This window comes from Anser cygnoides, chromosome 17 (genome assembly GCF_040182565.1).
Source record: "Anser cygnoides isolate HZ-2024a breed goose chromosome 17, Taihu_goose_T2T_genome, whole genome shotgun sequence".
In the NCBI taxonomy this organism is placed as follows: domain Eukaryota; kingdom Metazoa; phylum Chordata; class Aves; order Anseriformes; family Anatidae; genus Anser; species Anser cygnoides.
Window position 1 is genome coordinate 9,960,257 of NC_089889.1, and position 6,238 is coordinate 9,966,494.

General features: G+C 54.8%; 1 long non-coding RNA gene across 1 annotated transcript; it reads left to right on the top strand.

The window, feature by feature from the left end:
• The first annotated feature begins 5 nt into the window (after positions 1-5).
• Positions 6-4,043, top strand: LOC136786531 (uncharacterized). The gene is made up of 2 exons (XR_010825434.1): positions 6-540; positions 3,550-4,043. It is a non-coding gene; the product is annotated as an uncharacterized lncRNA (long non-coding RNA).
• The last annotated feature ends 2,195 nt before the right edge of the window (positions 4,044-6,238 follow it).

Here is a 6,238-nt window from a genome sequence, read left to right on the forward strand (position 1 = left end):
GCCTCACCTCAGGGCCCGCCGCGGTAACGGGAGGGGGCGCCGCAGGAAGGGAGCCGCTTAAAGAGGGAATAAATAAATAAATAAATAAACACATACATACATACATACCGGCTGCGGGGGGCTGCCTGCAGGGGGCACCGGCGGCGGGTCTGCCCGTGCCGTGCCTGGGGCTGGCTCCGCGCCTCGGCCGGTCCCGTTGTGCCCCAGCCACCCCCCGCACCGTGGCGCCGCCCCCGGTCCGCACTCAGCTAATCGGGGCTCGGCGTCTGTATCGTGAAGGACAAAGCCCCGGGCAGCCCGGGCAGGAGCGAAGAATCCCAAATAACCGCTGGGTGCGCGCGGCCGGGAGCACCGAGGCACCGGCACAGCCCTCGCGAGAGGCGCGGCGGGGGCTGGGGCGAGGACGAGCCGCGAGGAGGGCCGGGGGTGGCCGTGGGGCCGCTTCTCTGCGCCCAGGGGCTGAACGTGCCCAGGGGCTGCTTCTCCCAGGGGTGAGGAGCGCAGCAGGAGGGCGTGAAGGGGCTGGTTGGAAGGGAAGAGGTGGGTAATGAGGGGCTGGGGAAGGCAGGGCGGGCGGCCTGCACGTGGGGCAGAGGGAGCGGGGTGTGGGGAGCAGTGGTGCGGTCTAAGCCGTTGGCCAGCACAACAGCTTTTGCAGCAGCCCTCTGGATACAAACCAGAAGATCAAGGAAACCTGTGCAAGGCGTGGACGTTGTTGGGAGGCAGGAACACGTGGAGACGTCCCAGCTGAGCCCTCAGATCACCCACAGACAGGCTGGCAGACGCCAGCTTTCCCTTCAAACCAATCTCCTGACCATCGCTCCTTCCCTGGCACCGCAGCTGGGCTCCGGGGCCGCTGCAGGTCCGTGGCTGCTCGGTGTGTCCCAGGCCTGGTTACCTCCATCTTGGGACGCTCCTTCTGTCCTGGGGAGTTAAAGAAATTTCCAAAATTGACAAGGATCCGGAAATTGTCCAGGGGAAAAAAAAAATCTGTGCTACATTCTGGCTCCAGGGCTGTGTTCATACATTCAGCAACTTACAAAAAGCAGCTCTTTGGGCCGGTTCATTGACTGGCAGGAATTAGAGAGCTAAGTCACTGCAGGGTTGGTAATTAGCTGCTGTGAAAGTGTTTTGTAGAATCAAGTTTCTAGTGTGAGGGGATGAGAAAAGTGTTTGTAAAGCAAGCCAGCCCCGGGCTGCAGGAGCTGGGCAGATGGGGCTTGCAGAAGGACGGATGCAGCTCCCATGCTTCTGTGGAGAGGGATTTTTCCTGAAAATTAAATTGGTTTCTTCTGGGGAGACAGCACCCCAAATTCCTTCCTCCCGCAGCACTGGGGAGCTCTCCTGCCCCGGCAGTGGTGCTGTGCCCCAGGCAGAGCACAACATGGCTCATCTCAGAGGGAGCAGCAACATTTTACATTCTGCATCTGCCTTTCTCCCACTAACAAACAGGAGAGAGCAGTTGCCAAACTGGCAAAATGTAAGTGACAAGCCCCTGTGTGGCAGCACCTGCCCCAATTCCATCTCCTAGCCCCAATTCCTGAGGGAAGGACGCTCATTCCTCCTGCACCCAGTCTGCCCCTGCCAGGCAGACCCACTCCTGCAGAGGGGGGAACAGGAGTTGAGAAAAAAAGGGGCAGGAGGGGAGAAAAGGACAAACTCAAAGAGCACCCTGCTGCGAGGAAGCCCCCAGGAAGAGACCCAGCTCTCCACATCAGTGTGGAGGTACTGCACCACGTCCTCTTCCCTGCTCCAGCATCCACAGCCCCAAAAAGAAGCTGGGCATGTGCTAGTGGGGAAGAAACGGGGATTTTGGGGGGTGTAGGGAATGCAAGACATCCAGCCATAGGAAATGAAGGCTCCTTGGTTCCACCACGCACACAACTTGCTGAAGGCTCCTGGGCTTCAAGCTGAGGGCGTCCCTTCAAGCTGCCTCTCTGGGACCCTTTGATTTGGTTAATTAGACACAAAGTTGTTCCGTGCTGTGGGAGGAAGGGTACGTGTTGAGGAACCTGGCTACCGATGCTTTACTAATGAGGTAATTCTGTGTGTCTGCCTGACAAGGCTCTGCATGCACAGCCCCACTCGCAGCCGTGTGCCCCCAGCCCCCCGCGCTCCGGTCCCACTCCGGCAGTCGGCAGCACCAGCGCTGCGAGCGCTGCACCACGTCCCCCTGCACAGAGCCCTGCTAGCAGCGCTTCTCTGCACCAGGGCTGGTTTAACACAGCCCGTCTGCAGCTGAGTAACCCCACAACAGGGGCCAAACTTCCTAATTCCCTCTATTTTTCAGCCTAAATGCCATCTTTGGTTCTGTCCAGTAACTTGTTTCTGCCTCTCTCTTCTGCTCCAGAAGATCCCACCTCGCATAACCCAAGTCTTAGGGCTTGCTTACACTTAAAAGGTAATTTTGGATTAAGGGACCCATAAATCTGGAAGTCAGCAGTTAACTTAATTCCTGGATAGTTCTGGAATGATTTAGTCAAAAATGGTCCTTTCTGAGTAATTCAGCGCACTGGCAGGCCCCCTCCAGTTAGCAGCAGGATCAAGTAAGACAAGGTTTGTAAAAAGCAGGTCTATTTTTTCCTACTGCTTTCTCTCTTGGTCTGAAAGCAGATAATAATCTCCCCCTTCGGAGCCTGCCTCACTTAAATCCTCACACTGTCACCGCTGAAATGTTGTTACAGAGATCTAGGAATTCCCCGAGCATTTGGATTTCACGGGGTTATTTCACAGGTAAGGAATGCAACGCTCTGCCTCCACGGGTCTCTTACACGTCTCCTTCCCCTCCATCAGGGCGACAGACAGCCGCCCTTTCTTTACCAGTTTCGCAGGGTGTTTGCTGAGGGGCACGGTGCCACCCCCAGGTTCCCACAAAGCCTTCTCCAGGCAGCTGCAGGGAGGGACGCGGCGGCGCGGAGCTTCCCTTCCCCATCCCTGCCCCGTGCCGCAGCCAGCAGGTAGCCACCGGGAGATGCCTACAGAGCCTCCTGCCTCCCCAGCTACAGGTTTGCGCTTGGAGTGCCCTAATTACTGCATGCATGGGCAGATCTGGGCAGTGCTATGGGTGTACCTGAATTCAAGTTATTTAGGTTAACAGCAAATTGCACAGGATGGTTGCTCGGGGATCTGGGCAAACTATTCAAAGAAAAAAGAAAGCGTCTGATGAATTAGCCAATGTTTTTGTTTGTGGGCCATCCCAAAAAAAAAGAAACAAAACCTCCAGTTCTTACCAATGTGTTTGGTACTCAAAATTACTCCATGAATCATTTATGACCGAATAGATTGCAGTCAGTGGGTTTCTCATGTCCTGTTTGTATTTGTATCTTTGAGCCCTGGCTGGTCCTAATTTTGCCTGTGCTGAGTGGTTGATTTCAGTCTCCCAAGTCCCTACAGAGCTTTCAAGTCAGACCTAAATATGCAAGCCCCACTTTTTTATCCCGTGAAGTTTTTTGCAAACAAGTAGCAACTGACAGTACAAAATTGAGCAAGCTGCTGCCACTACAAGGAATTCACAGATTTTTCATGAGCACATGGGCTTGTTTTCTGCAGTGCTGCCTCACCGCTGGCTCCTCCAAGGGACAATGAAGCAGTAACGTCAGAGGGAGGTGATACCCGATGGCACATCTGCTGCAGCACGGCGCCTGGCTGTATCTGACACTGAATGCCATGGGCTCTGAGCACCCACTTCCCACACAGATCTCTTGCCGCCTGCATCCTACCTCTGTCCCTTTTTAGCCAAAACACAAGGCTTTGAAATGAAGTACTTGCACTGCAGGGCTGATTCCACTGCGGGAGTCAGAGATGAGAAAAAGTAGGAATTAAGAAGTGTGGTGTCTAACTGGAGGAGCCACAGATGGCTCGACGTGACTGCACGGGAAGCGAAGGCAGCGCTGCAGAGCGCAATTTCAGCTTTCAAGTCTTGTGCTCCCAAGATCTACATGCCATTTCTTGGATGTGGTTTGCCCTGAGGGCAATCTCAACAGCTGTGAAGTTTCAGCAGATGAACAATGTAGTTTTTAATAAATTTCACAAAGCAAACAAAATGATTTTAACTCATTCCTGTAAGCCCACTGTCGGTGCGAAGGCTCTTCCTGACTTGAATCCATTCATGTCATGAGTGTTCCCCATTTGAAACCCAGGGCCAGGCTGCTGCAGCACACCAGAGCTACCAGCTAGATTGCTCTGCTCATGGTTTTTGGAGAGCCCTTCCCCATCAAAAGAGGTTTCCCTCAGCCATGCCCATGGATCCTGGGAGGTGTAAGTACATTTCTGCATTTGCCTGTTCCCCCTACCCCCCAGTAACCTGCTTGTGCAGGAAGGTACCAAGCAGGGAAGCTGGATTCGTTTTTCCTGGGGGCTGTTGCCTCCCAGCTGCTGCACAGACTGCAGAGTCGTGAGCACCAAACCTTCTACGAGGGATTCCCCTGGTCTCCTGGTGCGGAAAGAGGAGCCATGTGCTGATCCCAGTCAAGGGCTGATGTCATTAGTTGCAACTTAAAAAGGACCTGCATGTCCCAAAATTCCTCCATTAGTCCTAGTCAAGAAATCAACTCTTCCAAATCACCCTCAGCATACACTCAGACCACGAGGACAGCAATCACTGGGAGCAATGTGAATTCACCTGCTGAGACAAGATGGCAAACCGGAGCCCTGTTTTGTTTCCTTCACCACAGCAGAGTACCCATAAGCAGTACAACGAAAAAGTCAGGGCACGTTTGTTTCGTGTGTAGCTGAAGGATCTGAGCCGCAGTTTGCTGCCTTTTCTCCAGATGGGATCTGCCAGGCTCTTCCACGGAGTCCAAAGCAGCGAGCTCACACGCCCTCGCAGAAGATACCAGTGCTGAGCAGCCCTGGAGCGATCTCACACCTTCACAGGGCTCCCTGTTTTACCTGTGCTGCCCCGGCTGATGGGCTTGGGGCTTGGCATTTCCTCCTCATCCACATGTCTACCCAGAGGCCATTTCCCTCTGTTCTGGTCCCTGGCTGGTCTCACTTCCCTCCCCTCTGTTGCAGACACAGCAAACGTCTCCAGAGAGCTGCTCTCGGCTGTTTTCCCAAGCAGAGCGCTGCGTGGGGACTTACGGCTCAGAGGAGTCTGCAGTAAAACAACACGTGAGCGAATTCAGAAGCGAGGATGGAGGCTGTGTCTCAGGCAGAGGCATCTGTGACCTTTTAGGAGGCTGTTAGCACCAACTCACGAACAGCTACTGCTTTGAACTAAAATATTACATTAGCAGCTGCCTGCCCCCCTTTCCCTCTTCCCAAGCAAGGATGTAATGGCTGTATAGCAGCCTGAAAGATCCTGTGCAATGGTGCAGGCTCTACACAAACAGTCCACAGCCACCTGTGGCTCTGGGCCCTTTGTCTCAGCTCTCCAAAATGTCTCAGGACCACATCGCGCTCCTCTGCCCTACTGACACTGTCCAGTCCAGCAGCTCCCAACATCTGTTCTCAGTTGGAAATTTCTCCCTTCCCTTCCCTTCCCTTCCCTTCCCTTCCCTTCCCTTCCCTTCCCTTCCCTTCCCTTCCCTTCCCTTCCCTTCCCTTCCCTTCCCTTCCCTTCCCTTCCCTTCCCTTCCCTTCCCTTCCCTTCCCTTCCCTTCCCTTCCCTTCCCTTCCCTTCCCTTCCCTTCCCTTCCCTTCCCTTCCCTTCCCTTCCCTTCCCTTCCCTTCCCTTCCCTTCCCTTCCCTTCCCTTCCCTTCCCTTCCCTTCCCTTCCCTTCCCTTCCCTTCCCTTCCCTTCCCTTCCCTTTCTCCTTTCCTTTCTCCTTCCCTTTCCCCTTTCCTCTTTAGAAGAAGCTGACAGTGTCTTCTCCTTGTGTAGAGGACTAACACCTGGCCAGTCCAGCTGTGTCCCCAGCGCTCGGTCCTGCAGGCACGAGGGGAGTGCTCTCTCCTGGGTAGTGATGGTCCTGGCTTGCCAAGCTGGCCTGCACACCCCAGGGACAGGTGCTTTCTGCTTACCACAAGCAAAAGCACAGGCTGGGGCGATGCCCAAGCAATGCAGGGGGGCAGGAGCGATGCTTGTTAGTTCAGTGGGGTTTGCTGAGGAGGGGGGGAGCAGGAGGGAGATAGTGAGTTTGACTTTTCTGAGCAGAAACGAGTGTGAAGAATGCCTCAACCCACACCCTGAATTCCACAGCTCAGTGCCGGGGACAAGGGGAAGGAGGACAGGACGGGACATTTCCAGCAGACCCACGGCGTGTTCATAGCAGCCTCATCCCCGCAGCCCTGCCTC